Genomic DNA, 15,690 nt, shown 5'->3' on the forward strand with positions numbered 1-15,690 from the left:
TTTGGAGATGGCCAATTCTCCTCCTAAGCATTTTCTACCCTTTACAAATGCATGACTAGACCGCCTCACCCAGGTTTCCTTGCATTTTAGCATCAACCTCCTTATAACTATGTTTTCTATGATGGGAACATCATTGTTGTTTTAGTCACTAAATCATGTGATTCTTTTGAAACTCCATGGACTGTAGCCTGCCAGGCTCCTCTGTCCATGGAATTTCCCAGGCAAGAATGGTGGTGGGAGGGAGCTGGGAGGTTGGTGGGCGGGTAGGGGCGTGGGTGGTGGGAGGGAGGGGGGAGGGTGGGAGGAGGGAGGTGAGAGGGTTGGGGGAGGGTGCTGGGAGGATGGTGGGCGGGAGGTGGGAGGGTGCTGGGAGGATGGTGGGACGGAGGTGGGAGTGTGTTGGGCGGGTGGTGGGAGGGTGGTGGGAGAGAGGTGGGAGGATGGTGGGAGGGCGGTGGGAGGGCGGTGGGAGGGAGTTGGGAAAGTGGTGGGAGGGAGTTGGGAAAGTGGTGGGAGGGTGGTGGGTGGATGGTGGGAAGATGCTGGAAGGGTGCTGCGAGGGTGATGGGAGGGTGCGGGGAGAGTGCTGGGACTGTGCTGGGAGGGTGGTGGGAAGGTGGACAGCGGTGTGTTGGGAGGGTGGTGGGAGGGTGATGGGCGGGTGCTGGGACAATGTTGGAGGGAGGTGGGTGGAGTGGGTTGCCATTTCCTCCTCCAGGGGATCTTCCCAACCCAGGGATAGAACCTGTGTTTCCTGCCTTGGCAGGTGGATTCTTTACCACTGAGCCACCTGGGAAGCCCAGGAACAACATTACTTCAGATAAAATGCATACAATTTCTCGAACACCTTTCCCCATGCTCTTTTCTTGCCTTGTGCAGTCTAGAACAGCAAGGGCTCTAGAAACCTTAGAAATAGCCAGTTGAAGGTGACAGAGATACCACGGCTTGGGTCCCTGAATGACCAGATGGAGAAGATTCTCCCAACCCTCAGCATTCAGCCCAGACTGGTATATGAGCAGGAAATAACCTCCTCTTTCCTTTGAGCTTTTGAATTTTAATGCTTATTGTTATCAATGTCTGTGTGTGCCTGCGTGCTAAGTCACTACAGTCATGTCCGACTCTGTGACCCCATGGACTGTAGCCCGCCAGGCTCCTCCGTCCATTGGGGATTTTCCAGGCAAGAATACTGGAGTGGGTTGCCATGCCCTCCTCCAGAGGATCTTCCCCACCCAGGGATCAAACTTGCACCTCTTGCGTCTCTAGGATTGGCAGGTGGGTTCTTCACCTCTAGTGCCACTTGGTCATCCCTAAGATCTATGTAGGAATTCCAACATGTGTTCAGGGAAATAAAATATTAAAGGCCTATAAAGATGTTGACATTTTTGTGCAAGGGATTAAAACTTAAAGCAGCCTTTTGTGAGTGGAGACCTTTAGCTTTAGTCATGAATGGCGTTAGGGAGTAACAACTAGAGAACCTGCTGCGTCCCTCTTAAAGAAACTATCACATTCCCAGAAAATTCCTCCACTTCATCTGGGCTGATTTTTGCTTTGATTTATTATTCTCTTCAATATGACCCCTTTCATAATTTGGGGGTGATTTTAAAATACACGTGGAGGATTTCCTAGTACCCAGGACCCTGAGTCCCCCAACCCTCCCTTCCCCAATACCCGTGTATTCCAATGGGCCACAGGGACTCCTGGTCTGACACTGGGGTGGAATTTATTAACAGTGGATCCAACAAGATCTCAGCACTCCCACACACATTCAGTCTTGGGCTCATACACTTTGACTCCAGCCATTTTCCAGTTCTGCCAGGCCCTAAATCTTTTTATCCCTCAAAATTTTCACCATTCCTCACCCCCAAGCTATTAATATCTCAGGCTTAAATTTTAGGAACAACCGTGATTTTCATTTCTGGAGTAAACTCTCACAAAGCTCCTGCCCTCTTTTCCTTATTGCACTTTATTTGTGCCAAACCACCTTTTGTTCGCTTGAATTCCCATTTCATATCTGCACCCATGAAACCAGATCTAGCCAGGAGTTAAAAAAACAAAAACCAAAACCCACAGACATCCAAATTAAAACACTGCAACCGTAAAAGTCCCTAGTATCCCTTGGAAACAACAGTCTATGCTGTCACTGTTCTTTTAGCTGCTAAGGCATGTCAGACTCTTCTGCGACCCCATGTAGCCCGCCAGGCTGCTCCGTCCATGGGATTTTCCAGGCAAGAATACTGCAGTGGGTTGCGTTTCCTTCTCCAGGGGATCTTGTCGACACAGGGATCGAACCGACATCTCCTGCATTGGCAGGCGGATTCTTTCCTGCTGCGCCGCCTGGGAAGCAGAGTGTATGTTATCAGCCTATTAGTTTTCCTCCCTGCCAGAAGACCCTCCCAAATGATTATATTTTAAGTTTTCTCATTTCTTCTTAAACTGTGTGTATTCCATCTCTCCCTGTATCACCATCATCTGGTAAGTGTGCTTTCTACTTCACTGAGGAATATAAAGCTACTTTAATCATTTCATATTATGGGCAGAGTTATAAAAGTGTTTTATCATTCTATTACTTACCTATATAATAATTAATATTTAAATATATGATCATTTCCATATAGTCTCAATAAATGCTGTGGATTTTGACATTATCTGGAATCTCAGAAACTGGCAAAACATTTCAGACATTTTTTATTAAAAATATAATTCTTGTAAGCAAACCAGTTAAAATATACACAATTAAATTCCTATAAAATGAAAGATGGTTCAAATGCTAGGTGTAAAATACATTCTTAGTAAAGATTTCGAAAAATGAAATTGTTTTTTAAAAGTTTCAGCGCAATATTTTAGGTATTTATAATTTGCGAAGAATTGACTCATTGGAAAAGACTCTGATGCTGGGAGGGATTGGGGGCAGGAGGAGAAGGGGATGACAGAGGATGAGATGGCTGGATGGCATCACTGACTAGATGGACGTGAGTGAGTGAACTCCGGGAGTTGGTGATGGACAGGGAGGCCTGGCGTGCTGCGGTTCATGGGGTCGCAAAGAGTCGGACACAACTGAGCGACTGAACTGAACTGAATTTGTGTATGTATATTTAAAAACTGCATCTTATATAAAATGGTTACCAATGTGCCTATTGTTTGCTTTGTAATGTTTTAAATAGCTAATTATGAAAATTACTTTCAAGTTTATAAAATCATTTTTTAACTATAAAGGTTCAAACTAAATATAACTTTATAATAAGTGCTTCTATTATCTTATTTCCTCAGATCAGTTTCTTTTGGCTTATTGAAGAACTGTTGATTTTTTCCGTGTATTATGAATCTGTCATTTTACTAAGTGGGCTATCTTCTTCTTTCTCAGGAAAATTTTCAATAGATTCTTTTGATTTTTTTTCAGTTAGACAATCATATCTTTGCAAATAACAATTTATCTTTTTTCCTCGTAGCAGTTATTTTTTTCTTATTTTCTTGCTATGGTTTAGAACTTCTAGTGATAACAAGCAGATATCCTTTCTTTGATCCACTTTTTCTGAAAATGCTGAGATAACTTCAGCTTTATTCTTTTTGCTGTTTTTGTTCAGTCACTAAGTTGTGTCTGACTCTGTGATTACATGGACTGCAGCACGCCAGGCTTCCCTGTCCTTCACCATCTCCTGGAGTTTGCTCAAACTTAGTGATGCCAGCCAACCATCTCATCCTCTGTTGCCCCCTTCTCCTGCCTTCAATCTTTCCCAGCATCAGGCAACACAAATAATAAGTTTGTGTGCCACAACTACTTTCATTCAGGAACACCAAGTGATGTGTGATCTACAATGTTTCTGTCCATGTCTAACTCATCTTTCTCTTTTCCGTTTCTGTTCATGCGTGCTAAGTCGCTTCAGTCGTGTCCGACTCTGTGTGACCCCATAGACGGCAGCCCACCAGGCTCCCCCGTCCCTGGGATTCTCCAGGCAAGAACACTGGAGTGGGTGGCCATTTCCTTCTCCAATGCATGAAAGTGAAAAGTGAAAGTAAAGTCGCTCAGTCGTGTCCGACTCTTAGCGACCCCATGGACTGCAGCCCACCAGGCTCCTCAGTCCATGGGATTTTCCAGGCAAGAGTACTGGAGTGGGGTGCCATTACCTTAGCCTTCTCATTTTGTTCTTGTTTATATGGCCTCCAATCCAGGCAAGGATCGCTGAAATCCCCAGCTTTCCTCTTCTGCAACCCCTAAATTTGGTGTAATTGCCTTAGAAGCCTAGAATTTCTCAGAGGAGATTTTAGAAAACATACAGTGGATAATATAGTTCCACCAGGTAATCTGCTTATTTCCTAGTATTCTACACTGTTTTCTCAGAAGAGAGGCAAGTGGATCTAGGATCAGTTCCTTCTACTGGGTGACATCTGCATTCTTGCAGAAACTTCATAAGGTTTTTGGTGAGGCAATAAGTCTTCCAAGGTTTGCAGATTCATAGTTGTCTTAAAATTTCTTTGGCGAAGCCAACAAAGACCAGAAAGAGGGATTTTACTTATATTTTCCACCTGGGCTTCCCTGGTGGCTCAGACTGTAAAGAATCTATTTGCAATGTGGGAGACCCGGGTTCGATCCCTGGGTTTAGAAGATCCCCTGGAGGAAGGCATGGTAACCCACTCCAGTATTCTTGCCTGGAGAATCCCATGGACAGAGGAGCCTAGTGGGCTACAGTCCATGAGGTCACAAAGAGTTGGGCACAAATAAAGAGTAAGCCCAGCCAGCTGATTGTGAGGTTTGTTGCCAAAATGCTATGGCTACAATTCATGCTATCATATCTACTTTTGCATGTGAAGCTGATACATCATTTGTTGTCAAATAATCCCCAAGTAGATTTTAGGTTTAAAAAAAAAAAAGCCGAGACACTATGTCCAGCAGTTAAGACTTCACCTTCCAATCTAGGAGGTGCAGATTTGATCCCTGGTCGGGGAACTAAGATCCCACATGCGTCTGAACCAAAAAACCAAAATATTAAATGAAAGTAATGTTGCAACAAATTCAATAGAGACAATAAAGAGAGAGAGACTATCTTTTAAGTTATCTTCCATTTTCTATGATCCAATTGCATTTAAAAAAAATGTTACCTCTAAACAAGGGCTTCCCTGCTGGCTCAGATGGTAAAGAACCTGCTTATAATGCAGGAGACTCAGATTTGATCCCTGAGTCCCCCAGGCCAGGAAGATCCTCTGGGGAAGAAAATGGCAACCCACTCCAGTATTCTTGCCTGGATAATCACATGGACAGGGGAGCCTGGTGGGCTACAGTCCATGGGGTCACAAAGAGTCATACAGGACTGAGCAAATTTCACACACACACATACCTCTCTAAACAGTGGCAGGTACAGATTTGGCTCAATGCATAAATATTTGTCCTTTAAGACTAGGACGAGAAACCTTATATTCTAGCTTAATCCTAGCAAATTCAAACCAGTCTGTTCTAATTTCTTGCCATTTTTTATTTCTTGGTGGATGAATAAATATGAAATGGCAGTAATTTTAAAACAATTCAATCAAGTACATTTTCAGGTCTTGACAAATTTTTAGATCAAGAGTTTAAAGTTTGCTAGAAGTCACTCCAGGGTGTACCAAGCAATGGTACAAACATTGTAATGAACTCCAAAAGCCTTACTAGTTATATGGAAATGGACATATCCTATTATTTTAACACTGTTCCACTCTCCAGCAAAACCTTTGTTATTGTTTCTTCCTCTCTAGTCCAAGCCTGAAGGTAATGTATCTAGCAGTGTTTTTGTTATCAGCTACACTACCTCACCCTTCTGCCCTTTAAATACTTACCTCTTGTAATAAACAAGTTACTTCAACTTTGGTGTCCAAGATACCTATGCTTAATAATAATAGTAATTCCTTACTTCTCTATCATTCTCTTGCCTCTGTACTTTTATTTACATGTTTTCCTCTGTGAACTAATAGGAGAAAGTGAAAATATCCCTAGATAATCTAATAAAAAATCTAAACAAGTGAAAAAATAAAAATAAATCGATTGCTAAAAACCTTGGCTGATAATTTTGTTTATATTATTACCACTGGGTATTTAAGAACCTAGATTTTAAAAGTCATTGCATGTAGTATGTTTCTTTGTTCTGATAACTCTATGGACTAGAGATTTATGACTAAGAAGATGGTATCCAAATTAAGAAAAAATTTCTAGTTAGGCCTAGATGTGATTTGGGTATAGACATAGCATGTATACATTTAGAAAGAGAAAATGTTTGTGAATCATCACTGTTCTCCTTTCCTTAAATTTATTATAAAACACACATTTGTGGATGAAGCCCATGCATATTAGAATTTATGAAATTTCCCATGGTTTCAGAAAACCAATATCTAGGATTTAAACAAACACTAAGTATTTCTGGATTTAAAGTTATATATTTTATGAATTTTAACTAACAATCATAAATAACATGCTTAACCAATCATGTAGAAAATACTAAATTAGTTTTATTCTTGCTATAGGAAATTGTACCCTTAAAAATCATTTATAAGAAGGGTAGTCAAAGAATACATAGTAAAAAATGAAAGTAAAAATATTTTATGGAGGTATTGTTGATATTTAGTCGCTAAGTCCTATCTGACTCTTTGTGACCTCATGGGAACCTGTAGCCTTCTGTAGAGGACAGGCTCTCTGTCCACTAAATTTCCCAGGCAAGAATAGTGGAATGAGTTGCCATTTCCTCCTCCAGGGTATCTTCTTGGCTCAGGGATCAAACTCGAGTCTCCTTGCAATGCCAGAGATTTCTTTACCACTGAGCCTCCTGGGAAGCCTATTTTTAGAGAGGTAGATCTAATTAAATATGCATATATTCTGAATTTTTTAATGTTTGAGTTATTTCTGCTTTTGTACATTTTTTTCCTTGATTTCTTTTCTACTTTAAACATATACTCACTTTTGTATCTAGTTTTATCTCCACAGATTGAATTGTTTTTCTTAAAGAAAGCCCCTGCTTTGTATGAGCTTCAGATATGACAAAAATCTTGATCTATCTGTGAATTTAAAACTTTGTTTAGTGATGCTAAAGTTTAATCATATTAATGCTTTTTTAAATTATATCCAAATATAAATACTATTTTCTTTTCTTTTTGAAAGACATAGAAAGTTCCACTGAAAGAAAAATGAGTTGCTATTGCTTCTTGAAAAATGAACTGTTTCTCATTTCATTTCTCAAGTTTCAGAAATAATAAGAAAAGTGTTTGCACTCAGAACATTTCTAACTTTGGTTACACAGATGTCTCAAGGTAAAGGATATTTTGTTTTCTTCAGGCAAATGTACACGGTCCCAAATGAATTATTTCATTCATATTAAATACAATACATTTTATAGACATTGAAATAATTCCCATAATTAAAAAAAATCATGATTTTTTTCTCTTTACTTTTTTTACCCTCTTATTCTTTTATTCACAAGTTCTTATGCACTCACTGTTTACATTCACTCTGTCTATATGGCCCTGGAGACAGAGTTGTATTTCCCAGATAGCTTTTGCTTCTCTCTCTAAAGATAAAAAGGCCTCTTTTGGCAGGATGTTCAAATCACCATGCCTATTATTAAAAAAAAAAAAAAAACAGCTTGAAAATGTTAGTATTAATTCAATGCTTATGACTTAGACATGGGACAATGTTGAAAGGGTGAATATGGAAAAAAAAAAACAGAATTAAAGATTAAATGATCTTCAGCCAACACAGTTGTGGAGCTCTGATGCTAAACTGAACTAGAAGAGAGGTCAGAGAACGTTAAATACTGTGATCCCAGAGTGTGTTAAGACAGAAGAGAAAAAAGCAATACTTCTCAGAAATGCACTTTAAAAATTGAGTACAATTAGATTTTCTTTATGCTTATTTTTTCCTCAAATATTTTAAGTGTGTAAAAAATAAGAGAAAGGAAGTCAAGGGAAAAAAGAAGGATTAGAATGGCCTTTCTGTGCTACTTCAGTTTTATAATCTCAAGAAGTATATTTCCATCAAGTGACATAGAAGAGAATTTTCATAATAGAGTAAGAATGCGTCTAAGTTAAATTCTTACCATAAGTCATAATAATCATATGACTGCCCACACCACCACACACACAAATTACTAAAAAATTGTATATTAGCACTTCCCTGGTGGCACAGTGGATAAGAACCCAGCTGCTAATGCGGGGAACAGGGTTCAACCCCTGATCCAGGAAGATTCCACGTGCCACAGAATAAATAAGCCCGTGTGCCACAACTACTAAGCCCATGTGCTGCAAATATTGGAGCCCATGCACCTAGAGCCTGTGCTCCGCAACAAGAAAAATCTCCACAATGAGAAGCCTGTGCACTGAGCCTAAAGAAAGCCCAAATGAAGCAATGAAGACCCAGTGCAGCCAAACATTAAAAAATAAAATAAATTATGTTTTTAAGTGGTAAGCTATTAAAACCTATTATAATAAGCTCAGTTTTAAGATCATAGTGAAAAGGTTCAATATTTTCAGCCACTTTATGGAATAAGTCTGAAGATATTTCACAAGCATTGTTTTTTCAGCTGTACCATCAAAGATCGGCGATGATGAGTAGGATGCTGGCAAAAGAGACAGCCCTGATACATTTCTACCCCGCGGAGAGAAGACAGAGTGTGTTAACAGCATGGTAGCAATGTTGCTGGTACTTAGAATCTGTCTCTGTCTTATCCATGGCTCATCTGTGCTTCCATAATAACACTGGCAGAGCAGAACATTTTTTTTTTCTTAAATACTACACCAGAACAGCAAAAGACTTCTAAATACTACACTAGAACAGCTGTGATAATGATGATGGTATTTTTATACATTGAGATGAGTTGACAGTTAATTTAGTTTGCTGATAATTAACAACAGTGTATCTCCTTAAGCCTGAAAAAGAAAACAAAACTTCTTTCTCTTAGTTATTATTTGACAATGATGAACTGGCCCCACTTTATGACAATGGTACCTATTAGTGGGTTGAAAGATGTATGCAATTACTTAGGGCTCTAAAATCTCTAAAATTTAAATGCATTTGCAAGGTGCATGTGTATATAGTTCTAAGTTATCTATATTAATGGCATTAAAGTATTGAGTTGATGAAATCTTCAGCAAAACCATCAACCTCCTTTAGCTGTTAGTTTCAACTGCCTCCTACATCCAAACTTCACAAGAAACTATAAAAAAAAACACAGATAATAATTTTATTTGGCAGTAGAGCACCCCACTTCCCTTTCCAAACTATTAGTGACCAGTAGCAGAAACTGAAGGTGAACAAAACATGCAAAAACTATTGACAAAGCATGAACACAATGAATTTTCAGTAGCAAACATTTTTCTAGATTGCATCAAATATAAAGTCTATTTAACTGAGACTAAGAAAGAACACGAAGATCATGGCATCTGGTCCCATCACTTAATGGGAAATAGATGGGGAAACAGTGGAAACAGTGTCAGACTTTATTTTTTGGGGCTCCAAAATCACTGCAGATGGTGACTGCAGCCATGAAATTAAAAGACGCTTACTCCTTGGAAGGAAAGTTATGAGCAACCTAGATAGCATATTGAAAAGCAGAGACATTACTTTGCCAACAAAGGTCCGTCTAGTCAAGGCTATGGTTTTTCCAGTGGTCATGTATGGATGTGAGAGTTGGACTGTGAAGAAGGCTGAGTGCTGAAGAATTGATGTTTTTGAACTGTGGTGTTGGAGAAGACTCTTGAGAGTCCCTTGGACTGCAAGGAGATCCAACCAGTCCATTCTGAAGGAGATCAGCCCTGGGATTTCTTTGGAAGGAATGATGCTCAAGCTGAAACTCCAGTACTTTGGCCACCTCATGCGAAGAGTTGACTCATTGGAAAAGACCGTGATGCTGGGAGGGATTGGAGGCAGGAGGAGAAGGGGACGACAGAGGATGAGATGGCTGGATGGCATCACTGACTCAATGGACATGAGTCTGGGTGAACTCCGGGAGTTGGTGATGGACAGGGAGGCCTGGAGTGCTGCGATTCATGGGGTCGCAAAGAGTGGGACACGACTGAGCGACTGAACTGAACTGAAGAAGGAACAGGATCTTTCCAGACTGGCATGATAAACCAGTGATGTCTTTTAAAATTAAACATCTTTGGATACTGTTCATTTATTTCTAGAGTCCCTAATCTGAAATTAGTGTACCTCCTGCTAGAATATTCAACAATGTGTGTGTATGCACCCGTGGCCAGCATTTCTTACTAAGAATCTGTGATTCAGAAAGATTTGAAAATCAGTGATGGTACTATTTGAAACATGTTAAAAGTTGTTGACTTTGGGCATTAATCCATAATTAAGAACCACATAACTAAATGCTGCACTGTATCATATTCAAACACTGATTCTGACAGAAAAAAATATATATAATTTTAACTTTCTGGACTTCAGATTACTTAAGAGCATGCACTTAAGGGTCAGAGTAGAGTTTGAATTCCTGTTCTGTTAGATGAATTAGAGCATGTTTTCAAAAGTCTCTGAATCTTGGTTTTATCATCTGCAAAAAAAGTAAATAATATGTATATTAAAGGTTTGCCATGAGGAACTGATTAGACATTAATGTAATAGGAATGTACTTGGCACATAGTAAGCACTTCATAAAAATTAGTTTTCCTTATTCCCTTCCAACAGTGAAACCCACATTTAAATTAAAAAAAAAAAAGTACTCCATCACTAGGCATATGAAGTGAACATAAGGAGATAATTAAGAAAAGTATTTGATGAAATATCCCGAAGAATTGCAAGACTTTTGGAATAAGTTCACATAGCAACACCCTTAGTCCCATAAATTATCAAGTTTAAAAGAAGATACTGGTTTTCTTGTATTGATTTAGGTAGGTTAGAGATTGTTTGGTCTCGAGAAACATTATGGTGATTACCAGCAGGTAATCTTACTCCTTGGAAGGAAAGTTATGTCCAACCTAGATAGCATATTCAAAAGCAGAGACATTACTTTGCCAACAAAGATCCGTCTAGTCAAGGCTATGGTTTTTCCTGTGATCATGTATGGATGTGAGAGTTGGACTGTGAAAAAGGCTGAGTGACGAAAAATTGATGCTTTTGAACTGTGGTGTTGGAGAAGACTCTTGAGAGTCCCTTGGACTGCAAGGAGATCCAACCAGTCCATTCTGAAGGAGATCAGCGCTGGGATTTCTTTGGAAGGAATGATGCTAAAGCTGAAACTCCAGTACTTTGGCCACCTCATGCAAAGAGTTGACTCATTGGAAAAGACTCTGATGCTGGGAGGGATTGGGGGCAGGAGGAGAAGGGGATGACAGAGGATGAGATGGCTGGATGGCATCACTGACTCGATGGACATGAGTCTGAGTGAACTCTGGGAGTTGGTGATGGACAGGGAGGCCTGGAGTGCTGCGATTCATGGGGTCGCAAAGAGTCGGACATGACTGAGTGATTGAACTGAACTGAACTGAACTGAATCTTATAGGCATTCATTCCTTGGAGAACAAGGAAGCCAATAAAGGCTTCTAGCTTCTCCTTCTGTGTCACTGAGTGACACGGGGCCTGTCTGTCCCATCCTTATACTTTAAAGCCCTATAAGGCTTCCCAGGTGGCACAATGGTAAAGAATCCACCTGCCCATGCAGGAAATGCCGGACACGAGTTCGATTCCTGGGTTGGGAAGATCCCCTGGAGGAGAAAGTGCCCACCCACTCAAGTATTCTTGCCTGGGAAATCCCTTGAACAGAAGAGCCTGGTGGGCTACAGCCCATGGGATCTCAAAGAGCTGGACATGACTGAGTGATTGAGCGCGCGCGCACACACACACACACACACACACACTCACACAAATATAGAACAGCTGAAGCCATGAGCGAATTAGAATATTGATTGAGAACATTACATATTTTCACACGAAAGCATTATTATAACATCACATCTCACATTATTTGCAGAATTTGCTTATTTAATTTTAGATACACATACTGTGAAGTGAAGTGAAGTGAAGGCACTCTTTGTGCCAATTCGTTGCGACCCCATGGACTGTAGCCTACGAGGCTCCTCTGTCCATGGAATTTTCCAGGCAAGAGTACTGGAGTGGGTTGCCATTTCCTTCTCCAGGGGATCCTCCCGACCCAGGGATCAAACCCAGATCTCCCGCATTGCAGGCAGGTGCTTTACCATCTGAACCACCAGGGGAGCCCACTCACACATACTATATGGAGAAGGAAACGGCAACCCACTCCAGTACTCTTGCTTGGAGAATCCCGTGGACAGAGGAGCCTGGTGGGCTGCTGTCCATGGGGTCGCACAGCATCGGACACAAATGAAGTGACTTAGTATGCATGCATGCACTGGAGAATGAAATGGCAACCCACTCCAGTATTCTTGCCTGGAGAATCCCAGGGACGGAGGAACTTGATGGGGTTCGTCTATGGGGTCGCACAGAGTGCAACACGACTGAAGCGACTTAGCAGCAGCAGCAGCAGCAACACATACTATATAATCAGGCATTGAGCTTTCACAGCGTAGAGGAAAACGAGGTGCAGATTTATCAAACTTTTAGAAAGTCCCAGATTTTAAATTTGACAACATTATGTTGTTGCCTTTGGAAGGTAAAGCAAAAGGAAAGCCTACACTTCAGCAGAACCATTCTCAGACATAGTTGGAGGAATCTGAGTCTGAAACATACAGAAAAGAAAGAAACAGAGGTCAGGAAGCAGCCAAAATATAATTAGGGCCAGGTTGGAAACTATTTTCCATGCAACGCTTCTACTGATTTTGAGGTCTGCTCTTTTGGTTGTGATCTTTAAGATTTTCTTTGAGTTTCTTTTCTTTTTTTCTAAATCATTTTACTTTGCTTTAAAAAATGTGATAGAAAGAGGAAGTGAAATGAAAAATGAGCAATATGCCACCGTGCTCTCTGCACTGCAATTTGTTCTGGAATTTCACTTGCCTTAAAAATGCTCCTTTTGTCAAGGATTCATTCATTCTTCTTCACTAACTTAACTGATTTTCTGCTTTTCATGGAGATAGATCTGAAAATGTAAGCACTTCTTCACATTGACTGCATTGTATCTGTCTGCTGAGTTAAGTTCCCTCCACCATTTAAATCTAGAATAAAAGTAAGGCACTCAGGATAATAAATTAACATGCTTAATACACAAGTTTACTCCAAAGTACTGTGTTCCATTATTGTCAACTAATTAAGTTGGGGGGAGCTATTAAAAATCCATTATTTTCAAAATTTAAGAGACTTTTGGTAAACTGCCTGATGGTTGAAAACTCATGTAACTGGAGTGCCAGGAAGAGAAGAGAGAGAGAATATGACAGAGTCAATATTTGATTTCATAATGGTTGAGCATTTTCCAAACTGGACGGGCTGTTAGAAATTGTCTCCATCTTGAGTTTTATGAATGTAATATGTGAAAGTCATTGGGCTGTAAACCTAAGACCAACTCCCCTTCAGAGTTTTACTATATAAATGTTATTTTTTGATTAAAAATAGGAAATTGACAAAGATAAATAAAAGGAGCTGTAAATAGCAACTGTCTTCACTGGGTGTCCCCACAAGTAGGTCCTGAGGTTAGGACTGAATTTGTAAACAGCTGTGCCATGCTGGGACTTCCCTGGTAGCTCAGATGGTAAATCAGCCCACAATGACTGAATGACTAAGCACAGCACACAGTTCTCAATCCGTTGTGTCCGACTCTTTTCAACCCCATGGGCTGTAGCCTGCCAGGCTCCTCTGCCCATGGGATTTCCCAGGCAAGAATACAGGAATGGGTTGCCATTCCCTTCTCCAGGGGATCTTCCCTACCCAGGGATCGAACTGGCATCTCTTGCATCTCTTGTACCAGCAGGCAGATTCTTTACCACTGTGCCACTTGGGAAGCCTAGGTCTGTTGCGTAAGTGGCTTATTTGAGAGGTACAGGTAGGAACATTGGAAGTGAAATAAAAAAAGAAGCGGAAGTCAATGTATTACCTACTCAGAGTCCTCAGTTACTTATGCAAATGGAACAAAATTCCACTGGGAAAATTCTGAAAGTTAGGAAGAAAGTGTCTTAGATTTATTCTATCCAATCCCTGTCTCTAGTTGAGAGACAATCCTTGGGAGGACTTGGATTCCTCGGCATTCCTGCCCTGACACTTGGCAAGAGAAACTGGGAGTCAGATCTTGGGTTATTTTGTGCTGAGGTTGTGGGTCACCTGTGTGGGCCCTCACTAGCGTACGACATGTCAACCACTCAGAGTGTCTGTGTCCTCCTTACCTCCTGATGCCAACAGTCGGAAATTTCAACAATGACTGGATATTTGATGGCATTAAGAGATTGGTGGGTTTCCCAGGTGGTGCAGTGATAAAGAATCTCTCTGTGAACGCAGGAGACACAGGTTCAATCCCTGGGTTGGGAAGATCCCCTGGAGGAAGAAATGCAACCTGCTCCGGTATTCTTGCCTGGAGAAGCCCATGGACAGAGAACCCTGGCGGGCTACAGTACATGGGGTTGTAAAAAGAAGCAATTGAGCATGAATGCACATTAATTTTATGTAACATAAGTTACTGGCTAATGTAAAAAAAAAAGTACATTTAATATATACATAGACAAATGCTTGTGAGTCAAATATTATATGTGTGATTTTACCTAAAAATGTAGCAGGGCCATGAGGGGAAGTTGGTAGAGGTATGGATGAGATAAACTGCCATGAGTTGATAACTGCTTAAGCTGGTGACATATACATAGGTTTATGACACGATTCTCTCTACATTTAAAATTTTCAGCAGTAAAATTTATTGTTTTTAATAAGAGAGAAGTAGAGAGATATAGGTGGCTTACTAATATAAAATAATTTAGGAGAACAAAATATAACCAGTTATAATTTTGAAAACTTTCTAACAGTTAACTCTTACCTTAGAGATGAAATTTGATTCTCATATAAATATAATTTATAAATATGGCATTAAATGTGAACAAAAGCTAGCTTTGAATGTTAATTAATCAATACTAGTTCAAATGTTCATAAAAATTACTCCATAGCCTTTTAACTTTGAGTATGTACAGGGAAATATTGGAAACCAAATAAATCAGATATAGGAATTTAAGAAGCTTCTATAAATAGTATGGGTTTCCCGTAAAAATCTGACATTTATTAGGTGACATAAAACTGAACCGTCATCTTCTTGCAGATTTTTCTTTAAGCTTATTTTTGTTTTTTATCTATGAGCCATGCAATGTTAATAAGCTAGAACCTAGCAGAGAATACAGTAATATGATCATTTCAACTGTAAAGCAATGATAAAGTTTCAGTTCTCACTTACCTAATAATTTCACACAGTTCTATTTAGCTGTTCCAAAAATGTCCCAAACTATCTTCATATTTCTTTTCAGAAATATACAGCTAGACTGAACAATCCATTAGTTCTGGCTACTTTACATGGTGCTGTGATTATTTACTACAAAAAAGGATGTGCTTCCCAAAGTGGAGACACATCCAACATGACACAGTTTCTAAAGTTAGCATATGAATAAAAAAACCTATATAGAATTATACCCAAACTACCCATAAGATCCCTTAAACCTCCAGAAGTTAAGAATCATCTCTTAACAAGCTGATTAAAACCAATTTCTCCTTATCAATGTATAGGTATTTGTGCTTGTTCAATTCTTTTAGGTTATAAATTTTTCAAAATTGAAATTTGGGAACAATTAATACAAATA

Source organism: Bos grunniens, chromosome 24 (genome assembly GCF_055505025.1).
Source record: "Bos grunniens cultivar Pamir isolate PY7600 chromosome 24, Bosgru_T2T1.0, whole genome shotgun sequence".
NCBI classification, from domain to species: Eukaryota; Metazoa; Chordata; class Mammalia; order Artiodactyla; family Bovidae; genus Bos; species Bos grunniens.